Genomic DNA, 20062 nt, shown 5'->3' with positions numbered 1-20062 from the left:
TTTCCACTCCTAGATGGGCCAGGTGTTTGTGTCGGCCACTAGGGTCGCTTAGCTTACTCACACAGCTACCTCATTGCGCCTCTTTTTTTCTTTGCGTCATGTGCTGTTTGGGGAGTGTTTTTTGGAAGGGCCATCCTGCCTGACACTGCAGTGCCACTCCTAGATGGGCCAGGTGTTTGTGTCGGCCACTTGTGTCGCTTAGCTTAGCCATCCAGCGACCTCGGTGCAAATTTTAGGACTAAAAATAATATTGTCAGGTGTGAGGTGTTCAGAATAGACTGGAAATGAGTGTAAATTATGGTTATTGAGGTTAATAATACTATGGGATCAAAATGACCCCCAAATTCAATGATTTAAGCTGTTTTTTAGGGTTTTTTGAAAAAAACACCCGAATCCAAAACACACCCGAATCCGACAAAAAAAAATCGGTGAGGTTTTGCCAAAACGCGTTCGAACCCAAAACACGGCCGTGGAACCGAACCCAAAACCAAAACACAAAACCCGAAAAATTTCCGGTGCACATCACTAATATATATAAACAGTTTATAGGGCTTCACCCTTGTATAATGCCCACACGAACCATCGGGTCAAAGATATGTGTGTGTGTAAATTTGATGCATTGTAAAGTCTGACATAAAAACCAGACACAAAGGTGTAGTTATAGGAAAGCAAATGTGGGGTGTATGCAATTGGTCATAAGATCACAGTCCTGGCAATCGGTTATAAGGCTGGTTACCTATAACACCCCCCAAATGCGTCTTACTTTCCAATATGAAAGCTGTGTGTGTCCCCATGCTGGGAAATAATGAATACATTCTTATCTGACCCATTTAATGATGCTCCCAAAGATTCATTCAGCATATAGACACTCCAGTGGGGGGAGTAGTATCATTGTGTCTGCAGGCATTTCTCCGATGGTGGTGGAGGTGTGTGCCTCTCCGATGGTGGTGGTGAGGGCGCATCCTTCTGATGGTGGTGAGGGTGCATACCTCTGATGGTGGTGAGGGCGCATGCCTCTGATGGTGGTGAGGGTGCATACCTCTGATGGTATTGAGGGCGCATGCCTCTGATGGTGGTGAGGGCGCATACCTCTGATGGTGGTGAGGGTGCATACCTCTGATGGTATTGAGGGCGCATACCTCTGATGGTGGTGAGGGCGCATGCCTCTGATGGTGGTGAGGGTGCATGCCTCTGATGGTGGTGAGGGCGCATGCCTCTGATGGTGGTGAGGGCGCATGCCTCTGATGGTGGTGAGGGCGCATGCCTCTGATGGTATTGAGGGTGCATGCCCCTGATGGTGGTGAGTGCACATACCTCTGATGGTGGTGAGGGTGCATACCTCTGATGGTATTGAGGGCGCATACCTCTGATGGTGGTGAGGGCGCATGCCTCTGATGGTGGTGAGGGTGCATGCCTCTGATGGTGGTGAGGGCGCATGCCTCTGATGGTGGTGAGGGCGCATGCCTCTGATGGTGGTGAGGGCGCATGCCTCTGATGGTATTGAGGGCGCATGCCTCTGATGGTGGTGAGTGCACATACCTCTGATGGTATTGAGGGCGCATGCCTCTGATGGTGGTGAGGGCGCTTGCCTCTGATGGTGGTGAGGCTCGCATACCTCTGATGTTAGTTAAGGCATGCCTCTTAGATGACTATGGCATTGATAAATGCCTCTATGGCAGGGGTGCCTGCCTTGCCCGGGGAGGCGGAGGTGCCTGTCTTACCCGGGGTGGGGGAGGTGGCTGACGTGCCTGAGGTGGTGGGGGCACCTGTCTTGGGCGAGATGTTGGACCTTTTCTTGCCCGAGGTGGTGGGGGCACTTTTCTCTCCCAGGGTGCAGGAGGTGCCTGTCTTGCCCGAGGTGGAGGGGGTGCTTGCTTTGCACGGGGTGCAGAGGGCACCAGTCTTACCTGGTCTTGTTTCGGCTCATCCCTCTCTGCGGGTGGTGTGGTCTCCTGCCTCCCAGGGTGTGGTACCTGTTTGGGCATCTCCTGGGCTGAGGGCACCTCATTTTTGATCAGCTTCTCCTTAATTAAATGAAGATGAAATAGAATTTCTAAATAAATAATTATCCCAGTTATATGCAAACATCCCTAGTCAGGCTTCCACCATTACAATCTCCTGAGGCTGCCCTCACACACACTACTGTATAATATCTATGTTTTGCGGCCACTGAGAACCAGCAATACTGTAAATAATAATAAATAGCCTCTTAGCTTAGTCAGTTTTGGGCAGAAACACCTCCTGACATTTAGGCCTACTCCACTGGGACAAAACCTCCTTCTATTCCCTGACACGCCCACTTTCAGGTGAGTCCCATCCCTTATAAAATCCACAAAACACCATAATTGTACAAACAACAAAGTACAAATAAAAATGACAGCGCTCCTACCTTCCGCTTTTTAAATGGCCAGCACAGGCCAAATGGGAAGCAGCAGTCCATGGCTGCTCCCTTCTCCTTCCTTCCTCCTCCTTCGCTCTCCTCTTTGATGAAATTTACTATTAAGTAAATATAAATGACGCTGCTATGTAGACGTAGATAGCCTGCAGACTCTATAATATCACCAATAAGGTAAATAAGAACAAATGCCAGGAGCACCGACAAATGCTTCCCGCTCTAGGGGCTGCCACGAGACGGGATAAACCCTAGTGTTCTGCGCTGGCATTTCATTCATAGGACCATTATGATGTCATAGTACAGACATTAGCAGCAGTCATACAGGCCAATATGTGTATGACATAAAGTATCAGACTGTGTGTAGGGAGGGGTAAGCAGGGGCAGAATAGCGTCTCTCCCACCTGTCCCAATTCACACACCATGAAAGGGGCTTATTTTATCCCAATGTCACATGTCTGAATGCTGTGAAGAGGATCAGGCATTGGCAGGCACCAGAATAAAGTTTGGGTAAGTGTCTGCCGATGCTGCTCCAGTCTCCCAGGGCACCCCCTGTGCTCTCAGAAGGGCAGAGCGGGCGCCTCTTCTGATCTGCGTGACCTTGATAAAGCTGTAACAGTGACATGTGAATTGGTGGAACGCCCGCTGTGTAACAGTGATAGGGGGAGTCAATGGAGGTAGATAGTGGGGTTACCCACGAGCCATAGAATAGATGGGTGCCGAATGCTGATTGGCTATACCAACTCACCCAACTATATTGTAAGAGTAGGGATCCTCCAGTCTCAACAGTTATATCTACTGACTAAAGGAATAAACAGACAGTTACAGCCCTAATACCTTAGCCAAACTGATAAACCAGCCCTGATATCCTAACCCTAATACCCTCACCCCTAAAACAACCCTTATACCCTATCCCTATTACCATAACTCCTAACCCTAATACCCTAACCCTATCCCCAAACTTACCCTAATACCCTCACCCCTAACCCAAACCGCTAAAACAACCCTAATAGCCTATTCCTATTACCATAACTCCAAACCCTAATACCCTAGCGGGCAGACTGGTTGGTTCTTATCTGCCGTCACATTCTGTGTGTCTGTATATATATATATATACATAGGCAACCATATTTAGAAATATTACTTTAAGTAAGTAAGGGGTTAATTACGGATGTGAGATCATCAGACATCCATTGATTTGGAGACACCATTGGATTAAGAGACTCTATATGTACAAAATATCATACCACTTATGGTTTTGAAGTTATTTGTTTGTTTTTAATGTGGATGTATCATTCATATGACATTGACGCAGCAACTGTACTAAGGTGGTCATTCCGAGTTGTTCGCTCGCTATCTGCTTTTAGCAGCATTGCAAACGCTAGGCCGCCGCCCTCTGGGAGTGTATCTTAGCTTAGCAGAATAGCGAACGAATGATTAGCAGAACTGCTACTAAATAATTCTTAGCAGTTTCTGAGTAGCTCCAGACCTACTCCTAGATTGCGATCAGTTCAGTCAGTTTCGTTCCTGGTTTGACGTCACAAACACGCTCTGCGTTCGGCCAGCCACTCCCCCGTTTCCCTAGCCACTCCCGCGTTTTATCGTGGCACGCCTGCGTTTTTCTGCACACTCCCAGAAAACGACCAGTTTCCGCCCAGAAACACCCACTTCCTGTCAATCACACTCCGATCACTTCAACGATAAAAATTCTTTGTTCGGACGTGAGTAAATCTACTAAGTTTTGCGCTGCGTACCATTTTCGCCTTAATCGCTCCGTTGCGACATTCGGCAATGAGCGAACAACTCGGAATGACCACCTAATTGCGGTTCATTGTTCAGTGTTAATACATGAATAAGTTGAAGTTTTAACTATTCGTGGTCATAATTTGGTGACAGATATCAGAAATATATAAGAAGTAAATATCTCTTATAGCTCCCTTGGACACTCCATTTTTTGCATATATGTATATATTAGTGATGTGCACCGGAAATTTTTCGGGTTTTGTGTTTTGGTTTTGGATTCGGTTCTGCAGCCGTGTTTTGGATTCGGACGTGTTTTGGCAAAACCTCCCTGAAATTTTTTTGTCGGATTCGGGTGTGTTTTGGATTCGGGTGGTTTTTTTTTTGCAAAAAACCCTCAAAAACAGCTTAAATCATAGAATTTGGAGGTCATTTTGATCCCATAGTATTATTAACCTCAATAACCATAATTTCCACTCATTTCCAGTCTATTCTGAACACCTCACACCTCACAATATTATTTTTAGTCCTAAAATTTGCACCGAGGTTGCTGGATGACTAAGCTAAGCGACCCAAGTGGCCGACACAAACACCTGGCCCATCTAGGAGTGGCACTGCAGTGTAAGACAGGATGGCAGATTAAAAAAAATGTCCCCAAACAGCACATGATGCAAAGAAAAAAAGAGGCACAATGAGGTAGCTGTGTGACTAAGCTAAGCGACCCAAGTGGCCGACACAAACACCTGGCCCATCTAGGAGTGGCACTGCAGTGTCAGTCAGGATGGCAGATTAAAAAAATTGTCCCCAAACAGCACATGATGCAAAGAAAAAAAGAGGCGCAATGAGGTAGTTGTGTGACTAAGCTAAGCGACCCAAGTGGCCGACACAAACACCTGGCCCATCTAGGAGTGGCACTGCAGTGTCAGACAGGATGGCACTTCAAAAAAATAGTCCCCAAACAGCACATGATGCAAAGAAAAAAAGAGGCGCAATGAGGTAGCTGTGTGACTAAGCTAAGCGACCCAAGTGGCCGACACAAACACCTGGCCCATCTAGGAGTGGCACTGCAGTGGCAGACAGGATGGCACTTCAAAAAACAGTCCCCAAACAGCACATGACGCAAAGAAAAAAAGAGGCGCAATGAGGTAGCTGTGTGACTAAGCTAAGCGACCCAAGTGGCCGACACAAACACCTGGCCCATCTAGGAGTGGCACTGCAGTGGCAGACAGGATGGCACTTCAAAAAACAGTCCCCAAACAGCACATGGGGGGTCATTCCGAGTTGTTCGCTCGCAAGCCGTTTTTAGCAGCTTTGCACACGCTAAGCCTACGCCTACTGGGAGTGAATCTTAGCATAGTAAAATTGCGAACTAAAGATTCGCAATATTGCGAAAAGACATCTCTGTGCAGTTTCTGAGTAGCTCCAGACTTACTCGGCATCTGCGATCAGTTCAGAGCTTGTCGTTCCTGATTTGACGTCACAAACACACCCAGCGTTCGCCCAGCCACTCCTCCGTTTCTCCAGCCACTCCCGCGTTTTTCCCAGAAACGGTAGCGTTTTTTCCCACACGCCCATAAAACGGCCTGTTTCCGCCCAGAAACACCCACTTCCTGTCAATCACACTACGATCGCCTGAACGAAGAAAAAGCCGTGAGTAAATTTCCTAACTTCATAGCAAATTTACTTGGCGCAGTCGCAGTGCGAACATTGCGCATGCGCACTAAGCGGAAAATCGCTGCGATGCGATGAAATTTACCGAGCGAACAACTCGGAATGACCCCCATGATGCAAAGAAAAATGAAAAAAAAAAAAAAAAAGAGGTGCAAGATGGAATTGTCCTTGGGCCCTCCCACCCACCCTTATGTTGTATAAACAGGACATGCACACTTTAACAAACCCATCATTTCAGCGACAGGGTCTGCCACACAACTGTGACTGAAATGATTGGTTGATTTGGGCCCCCACCAAAAAAGAAGCAATCAATCTCTCCTTGCACAAACTGGCTCTACAGAGGCAAGATGTCCACCTCCTCCTCATCGTCCGATTCCTCACCCCTTTCACTGTGTACAGCCCCCTCCTCACAGATTATTAATTCGTCCCCACTGGAATCCACCATCTCAGGTCCCTGTGTACTTTCTGGAGGCAATTGCTGGTGAATGTCTCCATGGAGGAATTGATTATAATTTATTTTGATGAACATCATCTTCTCCACATTTTCTGGAAGTAACCTCGTACGCCGATTGCTGACAAGGTGAGCGGCTGCACTAAACACTCTTTCGGAGTACACACTGGAGGGGGGGCAACTTAGGTAAAATAAAGCCAGTTTTTGCAAGGGCCTCCAAATTGCCTCTTTTTCCTGCCAGTATACGTACGGACTGTCTGACGTGCCTACTTGGATGCGGTCACTCATATAATCCTCCACCATTCTTTCAATGGTGACAGAATCATATGCAGTGACAGTAGACGACATGTCAGTAATCGTTGGCAGGTCCTTCAGTCCGGACCAGATGTCAGCACTCGCTCCAGACTGCCCTGCATCACCGCCAACGGGTGGGCTCGGAATTCTTAGCCTTTTCCTCGCACACCCAGTTGCGGGAGAATGTGAAGGAGGAGCTGTTGACGGGTCACGTTCCGCTTGACTTGACAATTTTCTCACCAGCAGGTCTTTGAACCTCTGCAGACTTGTGTCTGCCGGAAAGAGAGATACAGCGTAGGGTTTAAATCTAGGATCAAGCACGGTGGCCAAAATGTAGTGCTCTGATTTCAACAGATTGACCACCCGTGAATCCTGGTTAAGCGAATTAAGGGCTCCATCCACAAGTCCCACATGCCTAGCGGAATCGCTCTGTTTTAGCTCCTCCTTCAATCTCTCCAGCTTCTTCTGCAAAAGCCTGATGAGGGGAATGACCTGACTCAGGCTGGCAGTGTCTGAACTGACGTCACGTGTGGCAAGTTCAAAGGGTTGCAGAACCTTGCACAACGTTGAAATCATTCTCCACTGCGCTTGAGTCAGGTGCATTCCCCCTCCTTTGCCTATATCGTAGGTAGCTGTATAGGCTTGAATGGCCTTTTGCTGCTCCTCCATCCTCTGAAGCATATAGAGGGTTGAATTCCACCTCGTTACCACCTCTTGCTTCAGATGATGGCAGGGCAGGTTCAGGAGTGTTTGCTGGTGCTCCAGTCTTCGGCACACGGTGGCTGAATGCCGAAAGTGGCACGCAATTCTTGGGGCCACCGACAGCATCTCTTGCACGCCCCTGTCGTTTTTTAAATAATTCTGCAATACCAAATTCAATGTATGTGCAAAACATGGGACGTGCTGGAATTTGCCCACATGTAATACACGCACAATATTGCTGGCATTGTCCTATGTCACAAATCCCCAGGAGAGTCCAAATGGTGTAAGCCATTCTGCGATGATGTTCCTCAGTTTCCGTAAGAGGTTGTCAGCTGTGTGCCTCTTCTGGAAAGCGGTGATAAAAAGCGTAGCCTGCCTAGGAACGAGTTGGCATTTGCGAGATGCTGCTACTGGTGCCGCCGCTGCTGTTCTTGCTGCGGGAGGCAATACATCTACCCAGTGGGCTGTCACAGTCATATAGTCCTGAGTCTGCCCTGCTCCACTTGTCCACATGTCCGTGGTTAAGTGGACATTGGGTACAACTGCATTTTTTAGGACACTGGTGACTCTTTTTCTGACGTCTGTGTACATTTTCGGTATCGCCTGCCTAGAGAAATGGAACCTAGATGGTATTTGGTACTGGGGACACAGTACCTCAATCAATTCTCTAGTTCCCTGTGAATTATCGGTGGATACCGGAAACACGTTTCTCACCACCCAGGCTGCCAAGGCCTGAGTTATCCGCTTTGCAGCAGGATGACTGCTGTGATATTTCATCTTCCTCGCAAAGGACTGTTGGACAGTCAATTGCTTACTGGAAGTAGTACAAGTGGTCTTCCGACTTCCCCTCTGGGATGCCGATCGACTACCAGCAGCAACAACAGCAGCGCCAGCAGCAGTAGGCGTTACACTCAAGGATGCATCGGAGGAATCCCAGGCAGGAGAGGACTCGTCAGACTTGACAGTGACATGGCCTGCAGGACTATTGGCTTTCCTGTCTAAGGATGAAATTGACACTGAGGGAGTTGGTGGTGTGGTTTGCGCGAGCTTGGTTACAAGACGAAGGGATTTACTGGTCAGTGGACTGCTTCCGCTGTCGCCCAAAGTTTTTGAACTTGTCACTGACTTATTATGAATGCGCTGCAGGTGACGTATAAGGGAGGATGTTCCGAGGTGGTTAACGTCCTTACCCCTACTTATTACAGCTTGACAAAGGCAACACACGGCTTGACACCAGTTGTCCGCATTTCTGTTGAAATAATTCCACACTGCATGACAATGGCCATATTCGTCCCATGGACAACAGGTGTCTCCCCGGGTGCCTGACTTAAACAAACCACCTCACCATCAGAATCCTCCTTGTCAATTTCCTCCCCAGCGCCAGCAACACCCATATCCTCATCCTGTGTACTTCAACAGTGACATCTTCAATTTGACTATCAGGAACTGGACTGCGGGTGCTCCTTCCAGCACTTGCAGGGAGCGTGCAAATGGTGGAAGGCGCCACCTCTTCCCGTCCAGTGTTGGGAAGGTCAGGCATCGCAACCGACACAATTGGACTCTCCTTGGGGATTTGTGATTTAGAAGAACGCACAGTTCTTTGCTGTGCTTTTGCCATCTTAACTCTTTTAAGTTTTCTAGCATGAGGATGAGTGCTTCCATCCTCATGTGAAGCTGAACCACTAGCCATGAACATAGGCCAGGCCCTCAGCCGTTCCTTGCTACTCCGTGTCGTAAATGGCACATTGGCAAGTTTATGCTTCTCCTCAGATGATTTTGATTTAGATTTTTGGGTCATTTTACTGAGCTTTATTTTTTTGGATTTTACATGCTCTCTACTATGACATTGGGCATCGGCCTTGGCAGACGACGTTGATGGCATTTCATCGTCTCGGCCATGACTAGTGGCAGCAGCTTCAGCACGAGGTGGAAGTGGATCTTGATCTTTCCCTATTTTACCCTCCACATTTTTGTTCTCCATTTTTTAATGTGTGGAATTATATGCCAGTACTATATATACTGTGCAAAACTTAAATGCACCACAGGTATGGATGGATAGTATACTTGACGACACAGAGGTAGGTAGAGCAATGGACAACTGTACCGTACTGCTATATATTATATACTGGTGGTCAGCAAAATTATGCACTGTCCTCCTACTATATATATATACTGTGAAAAACTTAAATGCACCACAGGTATGGATGGATGGTATACTTGACGACACAGAGGTAGGTAGAGCAGTGGCCTACTGTACCGAACTGCTATATATTATATACTGGTGGTCAGAAAAATTATGCACTGTCCTCCTACTACATACATACTGCGCAAAACTTAAATGCACCACAGGTATGGATGGGATAGTATACTTGACGACACAGAGGTAGGTAGAGCAGTGGCCTACTGTACCGTACTGCTATATATTATATACTGGTGGTCAGCAAAATTATGCACTGTCCGCATACTATATATATATACTGTGCAAAACTTAAATGCACCACAGGTATGGATGGATAGTATACTTGACGACACAGAGGTAGGTAGAGCAGTGGCCTACTGTACCGTACTGCTATATATTATATACTGGTGGTCAGCAAAATTATGCACTGTCCTCCTACTATATATATACTGTGCAAAACTTAAATGCACCACAGGTATGGATGGGATAGTATACTTGACGACACAGAGGTAGAGCAGTGGACTACTGTACCGTACTGCTATATATATACTGGTGGTCAGCAAAATTCTGCACTGTCCTCCTACTATATACTACAATGCAGCACAGATATGGAGCGTTTTTCAGGCAGAGAACGTATAATACTGGTGGTCACTGGTCAGCAAAACTCTGCACTATCCTTCTACTATATAATACTGCTGGTCCCCAGTCCCCACAATAAAGCAATTAGCACACTGAGCACAGATATTTGCAGCACACTGAGCACAGATATGGAGCGTTTTTCAGGCAGAGAACGTAGATATTTGCAGCACACTGAGCACAGATATTTGCAGCACACTGAGCACAGATATTTGCAGCACACTGAGCACAGATATTTGCAGCACACTGAACATAGAAACTGAGAGGATGCCAGCCACGTCCTCTCACGATCATCTCCAATGCACGAGTGAAAAATGGCGGCGACGCGCGGCTCCTTATATAGAATACGAATCTCGCGAGAATCCGACCGCGGGATGATGACGTTCGGGCGCACTCGGGTTAACCGAGCAAGGCGGGAGGATCCGAGTCTGCTCGGGCCCGTGCAAAAAAGGGTGAAGTTCGGGGGGGTTCGGATTCCGAGGAACCGAACCCGCTCATCACTAATATATATATATATGTAGTGTATATATATATTAGTGATGTGCACCTGAAATTTTTCGGGTTTTGTGTTTTGGTTTTGGGTTCGGTTCCGTGGCCGTGTTTTGGGTTCGGACGCATTTTGGCAAAACCTCACCGAATTTTTTTTGTCGGATTCGGGTGTGTTTTGGATTCGGGTGTTTTTTTCAAAAAACCCTAAAAAACAGCTTAAATCATAGAATTTGGGGGTCATTTTGATCCCATAGTATTATTAACCTCAATAACCATAATTTCCACTCATTTTCAGTCTATTCTGAACACCTCACACCTCACAATATTATTTTTAGTCCTAAAATTTGCACCGAGGTCGCTGGATGGCTAAGCTAAGCGACCCTAGTGGCCGACACAAACACATGGCCCATCTAGGAGTGTCACTGCAGTGTCACGCAGGATGGCCCTTCAAAAAAATACTCCCCAAACAGCACATGACGCAAAGAAAAAAAGAGGCGCAATGAGGTAGCTGTGTGACTAAGCTAAGCGACCCTAGTGGCCGACACAAACACCTGGCCCATCTAGGAGTGGTACTGCAGTGTCACGCAGGATGGCCCTTCAAAAAAATACTCCCCAAACAGCACATGACGCAAAGAAAAAAAGAGGCGCAATGAGGTAGCTGTGTGACTAAGCTAAGCGACCCTAGTGGCCGACACAAACACCTGGCCCACCTAGGAGTGGTACTGCAGTGTCACGCAGGATGGCCCTTCAAAAAAATACTCCCCAAACAGCACATGACGCAAAGAAAAAAAGAGGCGCAATGAGGTAGCTGTGTGACTAAGCTAAGCGACCCTAGTGGCCGACACGAACACCTGGCCCATCTAGGAGTGGCACTGCAGTGTCACGCAGGATGGCCCTTCAAAAAAATACTCCCCAAACAGCACATGACGCAAAGAAAAAAAGAGGTGCAATGAGGTAGCTGTGTGACTAAGCTAAGCGACCCTAGTGGCCGACACAAACACCTGGCCCATCTAGGAGTGGCACTGCAGTGTCACGCAGGATGGCCCTTCAAAAAAATACTCCCCAAACAGCACATGACGCAAAGAAAAAAAGAGGCGCAATGAGGTAGCTGTGTGACTAAGATAAGCAACTCTAGTGGCCGACACAAACACCTGGCCCATCTAGGAGTGGCACTGCAGTGTCACGCAGGGTGGCCCTTCAAAAAAATACTCCCCAAACAGCACATGACGCAAAGAAAAAAAGAGGCGCAATGAGGTAGCTGTGTGACTAAGCTAAGCGACCCTAGTGGCCGACACAAACACCTGGCCCATCTAGGAGTGTCACTGCAGTCTCACGCAGGATGGCCCTTCAAAAAAATACTCCCCAAACAGCACATGACGCAAAGAAAAATGAAAGAAAAAAGAGGTGCAAGATGGAATTGTCCTTGGGCCCTCCCACCCACCCTTATGTTGTAAAAACAGGACATGCACACTTTAACGAACCCATCATTTCAGCGACAGGGTCTGCCACACGACTGTGACTGAAATGACTGGTTGGTTTGGGCCCCCACCAAAAAAGAAGCAATCAATCTCTCCTTGCACAAACTGGCTCTACGGAGGCAAGATGTCCACCTCATCATCATCGTCCGATTCATCACCCCTTTCACTGTGTACATCCCCCTCCTCACAGATTATTAATTCGTCCCCACTGGAATCCACCATCTCAGGTCCCCGTGTACTTTCTGGAGGCAATTGCTGCTGGTGAATGTCTCCATGGAGGAATTGATTATAATTCATTTTAATGAACATCATCTTCTCCACATTTTCTGGAAGTAACCTCGTACGCCGATTGCTGACAAGGTGAGCGGCGGCACTAAACACTCTTTCGGAGTACACACTGGAGGGAGGGCAACTTAGGTAGAATAAAGCCAGTTTGTGCAAGGGCCTCCAAATTGCCTCTTTTTCCTGCCAGTATACGTACGGACTGTCTGACGTGCCTACTTGGATGCGGTCACTCATATAATCCTCCACCATTCTTTCAATGGTGAGAGAATCATATGCAGTGACAGTAGACGACATGTCAGTAATCGTTGGCAGGTCCTTCAGTCCGGACCAGATGTCAGCATCAGCAGTCGCCCCAGACTGCCCTGCATCACCGCCAGCGGGTGGGCTCGGAATTCTTAGCCTTTTCCTCGCACCCCCAGTTGCGGGAGAATGTGAAGGAGGAGATGTTGACGGGTCGCGTTCCGCTTGACTTGCCAATTTTCTCACCAGCAGGTCTTTGAACCTCTGCAGACTTGTGTCTGCCGTAAAGAGAGATCCAAGGTAGGTTTTAAATCTAGGATCGAGCACGGTGACCAAAATGTAGTGCTCTGATTTCAACAGATTGACCACACGTGAATCCTGGTTAAGCGAATGAAGGGCTCCATCCACAAGTCCCACATGCCTAGCGGAATCGCTCTGTTTTAGCTCCTCCTTCAATGCCTCCAGCTTCTTCTGCAAAAGCCTGATGAGGGGAATGACCTGACTCAGGCTGGCAGTGTCTGAACTGACTTCACGTGTGGCAAGTTCAAAAAGTTGCAGAACCTTGCACAACGTTGAAATCATTCTCCACTGCGCTTGAGACAGGTGCATTCCACCTCCTTTGCCTATATCGTGGGCAGATGTATAGGCTTGAATGGCCTTTTGCTGCTCCTCCATCCTCTGAAGCATAAAGAGGGTTGAATTCCACCTCGTTACCACCTCTTGCTTCAGATGATGGCAGGGCAGGTTCAGGTGTTTTTGGTGGTGCTCCAGTCTTCTGTACGCGGTGCCTGTACGCCGAAAGTGGCCCGCAATTCTTCTGGCCACCGACAGCATCTCTTGCACGCCCCTGTCATTTTTTAAATAATTCTGCACCACCAAATTCAAGGTATGTGCAAAACATGGGACGTGCTGGAATTTGCCCAGATGTAATGCACGCACAATATTGCTGGCGTTGTCCGATGCCACAAATCCCCAGGAGAGTCCAATTGGGGTAAGCCATTCTGCGATGATCTTCCTCAGTTGCCGTAAGAGGTTTTCAGCTGTGTGCGTATTCTGGAAAGCGGTGATACAAAGCGTAGCCTGCCTAGGAACGAGTTGGCGTTTGCGAGATGCTGCTACTGGTGCCGCCGCTGCTGTTCTTGCAGCGGGAGGCAATACATCTACCCAGTGGGCTGTCACAGTCATGTAGTCCTGAGTCTGCCCTGCTCCACTTGTCCACATGTCCGTGGTTAAGTGGACATTGGGTACAACTGCATTTTTTAGGACACTGGTGAGTCTTTTTCTGACGTCCGTGTACATTCTCGGTATCGCCTGCCTAGAGAAGTGGAACCTAGATGGTATTTGGTAACGGGGGCACACTACCTCAAGCAATTGTCTAGTTCCCCGTGAACTAACGGCGGATGCTGGACGCACGTCTAACACCAACATAGTTGTCAAGGCCTGAGTTATCCGCTTTGCAACAGGATGACTGCTGTGATATTTCATCTTCCTCGCAAAGGACTGTTGGACAGTCAATTGCTTACTGGAAGTAGTACAAGTGGTCTTCCGACTTCCCCTCTGGGATGACGATCGACTCCCAGCAGCAACAACAGCAGCGCCAGCAGCAGTAGGCGTTACACTCAAGGATGCATCGGAGGAATCCCAGGCAGGAGAGGACTCGTCAGACTTGCCAGTGACATGGCCTGCAGGACTATTGGCTTTCCTGGGTAAGGAGGAAATTGACACTGAGGGAGTTGGTGGTGTGGTTTGCGCGAGCTTGGTTACAAGAGGAAGGGATTTACTGGTCAGTGGACTGCTTCCGCTGTCGCCCAAAGTTTTTGAACTTGTCACTGACTTATTATGAATGCGCTGCAGGTGACGTATAAGGGAGGATGTTCCGAGGTGGTTAACGTCCTTACCCCTACTTATTACAGCTTGACAAAGGCAACACACGGCTTGACACCAGTTGTCCGCATTTCTGTTGAAATAATTCCACACTGAAGAGCTGATTTTTTTTGTATTTTGACCAGGCATGTCAATGGCCATATTCCTCCCACGGACAACAGGTGTCTCCCCGGGTGCCTGACTTAAACAAACCACCTCACCATCAGAATCCTCCTTGTCAATTTCCTCCCCAGCGCCAGCAACACCCATATCCTCATCCTGGTGTACTTCAACACTGACATCTTCAATTTGACTATCAGGAACTGGACTGCGGGTGCTCCTTCCAGCACTTGCAGGGGGCGTGCAAATGGTGGAAGGCGCAAGCTCTTCCCGTCCAGTGTTGGGAAGGTCAGGCATCGCAACCGACACAATTGGACTCTCCTTTGGGATTTGGGATTTCGAAGAACGCACAGTTCTTTGCTGTGCTTTTGCCAGCTTAAGTCTTTTCTTTTTTCTAGCGAGAGGATGAGTGCTTCCATCCTCATGTGAAGCTGAGCCACTAGCCATGAACATAGGCCAGGGCCTCAGCCGTTCCTTGCCTCTCCGTGTCGTAAATGGCATATTGGCAAGTTTACACTTCTCCTCAGATGCTTTTAATTTTGATTTTTGGGTCATTTTACTGATCTTTTGTGTTTTGGATTTTACATGCTCTGTACTATGACATTGGGCATCGGCCTTGGCAGACGACGTTGATGGCATTTCATCGTCTCGGCCATGACTAGTGGCAGCAGCTTCAGCACGAGGTGGAAGTGGATCTTGATCTCTCCCTATTTTTTTAACCTCCACATTTTTGTTCTCCATATTTTAATGCGCACAACTAAAAGCCACCACAGGTATACAATGTAGATGGATGGATAGTATAGTATTATATTACTTATGGAGGACGACTGACGACACAGAGGTAGGTACAGCCGTGGCCTACCGTACTGCTATATATATATAATATACTGTATAATATAATAACGGACCTGGTGGACACTGTCAGCAGACTGCTAAACTAGTATGAAGAAAAAAAAAGCCACCACAGGTATACAATGTAGATGGATGGATAGTATAGTATTATATTACTTATGGACGACGAGTGCACTGACGACACAGAGGTAGGTACAGCCGTGGCCTACCGTACTGCTAATAGATATAATAAATATACTGTATAATAATAACGGACCTGGTGGACACTGTCAGCAGACTGCTAAACTAGTATGAAGAAAAAAAAAGCCACCACAGGTATACAATGTAGATGGATGGATAGTATAGTATTATATTACTTATGGACGACGAGTGCACTGACGACACAGAGGTAGGTACAGTCGTGGCCTACCGTACTGCTATATATATATATAATATACTGTATAATAATAACGGACCTGGTGGACACTGTCAGCAGACTGCTAAACTAGTATGAAGAAAAAAAAAGCCACCACAGGTATACAATGTAGATGGATGGATAGTATAGTATTATATTACTTATGGACGACGAGTGCACTGACGACACAGAGGTAGGTACAGCCGTGGCCTACCGTACTGCTATATATATATATATATATATATAATATACTGTATAATAATAACGGACCTGGTGGACACTGTCAGCAGACTGCTAAACTAGTATGAAGAAAAAAAAAGCCACCACAGGTATACAATGTAGATAGATGGATAGTATAGTATTATATTACTTATGGACGACGAGTGCACTGACGACACAGAGGTAGGTACAGCCGTGGCCTACCGTACTGCTATATATATATATAATATACTGTATAATAATAACGGACCTGGTGGACACTGTCAGCAGACTGCTAAACTAGTATGAAGAAAAAAAAAGCCACCACAGGTATACAATGTAGATGGATGGATAGTATAGTATTATATTACTTATGGACGACGAGTGCACTGACGACACAGAGGTAGGTACAGCCGTGGCCTACCGTACTGCTATATATATATATATATAATATACTGTATAATAATAACGGACCTGGTGGACACTGTCAGCAGACTGCTAAACTAGTATGAAGGAAAAAAAAGCCACCACAGGTATACAATGTAGATGGATGGATAGTATAGTATTATATAACTTATGGACGACGAGTGCACTGACGACACAGAGGTAGGTACAGCCGTGGCCTACCGTACTGCTAATAGATATAATAAATATACTGTATAATAATAACGGACCTGGTGGACACTGTCAGCAGACTGCTAAACTAGTATGAAGAAAAAAAAAGCCACCACAGGAGTGTTTTTCAGGCAGACAAACGTATACTGGACTGGTGGTCACTGTCAGCAAAACTGTGCACTGTACTCCTGCTATAACTGCTCCCCAGTCCCCACAATTAGGCAGTGTGAACACTGAGCAGTGCACTCAGCACAGATATATCATGCAGCAGTGCAGCACACTGAGTGAGCACAGATATGGTGGAGCGTTTTTTTCAGGCAGAGAAACAAAGGATTAAACTCACTGGTGGTATAATCAAAACCCTGCACTGTACTCCAACAGCTGCTCCCCGTCCCCAATCGTCCCCACAATTATAAGTCACTCAGTCTCTTTACTCTTTTCTTCTACTATAACGGAGAGGACGCCAGCCACGTCCTCTCCCTATCAATCTCAATGCACGTGTGAAAATGGCGGCGACGCGCGGCTCCTTATATAGAATCCGAATCTCACGAGAATCTGACAGCGGGATGATGACGTTCGGGCGCGCTCGGGTTAAACGAGCAAGGCGGGAGGATCCGAGTCGCTCGGACCCGTGAAAAAAAAGGTGAAGTTCGGGCGGGTTCGGATCCCGAGGATCCGAACCCGCTCATCACTAATATATATATATATATATATATATATGACAAGAATTACTCTCCCACTGCGCTATTTCAAATAAAACACTAAAATTAATTAATTATATGGCTGCCTGTATCCTCTAAGTTCCCTGTTAGGAGGAACTAAATGTGTGAAAATATGAAACGAAATAGAGGAGATGGCGCCAAGGGAGTTATATCAACGCCCTACCTAAAAACGGACCCTTACTGTACTCTCCGGATAAATTACGTCAGATAACAAATACTAACATAAAAATTTATTAAAACAACATATAAACCCGACACAAATGTTCATAAGTATACAGAGTTGATACATTTACATTTGTCGCACAATTTGAACAATCAGTTTGTAGTGATGAGGAAAAAGCGTAGATATATCACTACGATTTCCTCCTTCTCCTTATTGTAGATTCGGAGGTAACATCAGATAATAGATAGATAAATAACCCAACGCGTTTCGTCTTGTTCCAAGACTTCATCAGGGGTAAAATCTCTTCATTTCAGAACATATTGTCAGCACATAAAAGGTCATTCAAAGATGTATGAACAACGTTTCAATATTTCAATGGGACTTGATTGATACAGCGAGGACCATACCTCATATATCATCAGCTTGAGTCTGACATTCAGATATTCGAATATGGGGAAGATTCATATGTGTATAGAATCTAACTGGTTCGCAAGCATAAGGAACCTCGTCGGTCAGCAGCTTGAACCTGACACTCAGAGACTCAGGAGTGAAGGCAATTCAAATGGGTATAATGTCTAACCAATTTAGAACACGTGGTAGACCCTCCAGTAGTGCAGTGCTGACAGCCAAGTCTCTGTATATATATATATACACTACTCAAAAAAATAAAGGGAACACTAAAATAACACATCCTAGATCTGAATGAATGAAATATTCTTATTAAATACTTTGTTCTTTACATAGTTGAATGTGCTGACAACAAAATCACACAAAAATTATCAATGGAAATCAAATTTATTAACCCATGGAGGTCTGGATTTGGAGTCACACTCAAAATGAAAGTGGAAAAACACACTACAGGCTGATCCAACTTTGATGTAATGTCCTTAAAACAAGTCAAAATGAGGCTCAGTAGTGTGTGTGGCCTCCACGTGTCTGTATGACCTCCCTACAACGCCTGGGCATGCTCCTGATGAGGTGGCGGATGGTCTCCTGAGGGATCTCCTCCCAGACCTGGATTAAAGCATCCGCCAACTCCTAGACAGTCTGTGGTGCGAGACATGATGTCCCAGATGTGCTCAATTGGATTCAGGTCTGGGGAATGGGCGGGCCAGTCCATAGCATCAATGCCTTCGTCTTGCAGGAACTGCTGACACACTCCAGCCACATGAGGTCTAGCATTGTCTTGCATTAAGAGGAACCCAGGGCCAACCGCACCAGTATATGGTCTCACAAGGGGTCTGAGGATATCATCTCGGTACCTAATGGCAGTCAGGCTACCCAGGGCCAGATTAACAATGGGGCGGATGGAGCTACAGCTCCAGGCCCTAGATAAAAATAGGCCCATCAACATGACAGCCTGATGATGATAAACTACCCAGTTGGTCACATGGTTTCCATAAATGATGACTTTAAATTATAATTCTAATTTCTTCACAAAGTGATGTTGTTTTTCTACTTTTACTTATTTTGGGAGACATTGGGGATTATAGTGTAAGGAGTGTACATGCCCATATGTCACTGGCCACATCTGCACAACATTAGCCACACCTCCTCAACTTCTCACAATAGGCCCTTTATCATTTTCAGCACCAGGCCCGTGTGGATCTTAATCCGGCCCTGAGGCTACCTCTGGCGACCACATGGAGGGCTGTGCGGCCCCCCAAATAAATGCCACCCCACACCATTACTGACCCACTGCCAAACCGGTCATGCTGGAGGATGTTGCAGGCAGCAGAACGTTCTCCTTGGCGTCTCCAGACTCTGTCACGTCTGTCACATGTGCTCAGGGAGAACCTGCTTTCATCTGTGAAGAGCACAGGGCGCCAGTGGCGAATTTGCCAATCTTGGTGTTCTCTGGCAAATGCCAAACGTCCTGCACGGTGTTGGGCTGTAAGCACAACCCCCACCTGTGGACGTCGGGCCCTCATATCACCCTCATGGAGTCTGTTTCTGATTGTTTGAGTAGACACATGCACACTTGTGGCTTGCTGGAGGTCATTTTGCAGGGCTCTGGCAGTGCTCATCCTGTTCCTCCTTGCACAAAGGCGGAGGTAGCGGTCCTGCTGCTGGGTTGTTGCCCTCCTACGGCCTCCTCCACGTCTCCTGATGTACTGGCCTGTCTCCTGGTAGCGCCTCCATGCTCTGGACACTACGCTGACAGACACAGCAAACCTTCTTGCCACAGCTCGCATTGATGTGCCATCCTGGATGAGCTGCACTACCTGAGCCACTTGTGTGGGTTGTAGACTCCATCTCATGCTACCACTAGAGTGAAAGCACCGCCAGCTTTCAAAAGTGACCAAAACATCAGCCAGAAAGCATAGGAACTGAGCAGTGGTCTGTGGTCACCACCTGCAGAACAACTCCTTTATTGGGGGTGTCTTGCTAATTGCCTATAATTTCCACCTGTTGTCTATTCCATTTGCACAACAGCATGTGAAATTGATTGTCAATCATTGTTGCTTCCTAAGTGGACAGTTTGATTTCACAGAAGTGTGATTGACTTGGAGTTACATTGTGTTGTTTAAGTGTTCCCTTTATTTTTTGAGCAGTATATATATATATATATATATAT

Source organism: Pseudophryne corroboree, chromosome 3 (assembly GCF_028390025.1).
Source record: "Pseudophryne corroboree isolate aPseCor3 chromosome 3, aPseCor3.hap2, whole genome shotgun sequence".
Taxonomy (NCBI): Eukaryota; Metazoa; Chordata; class Amphibia; order Anura; family Myobatrachidae; genus Pseudophryne; species Pseudophryne corroboree.
This window is presented reverse-complemented; position numbering follows the sequence as displayed.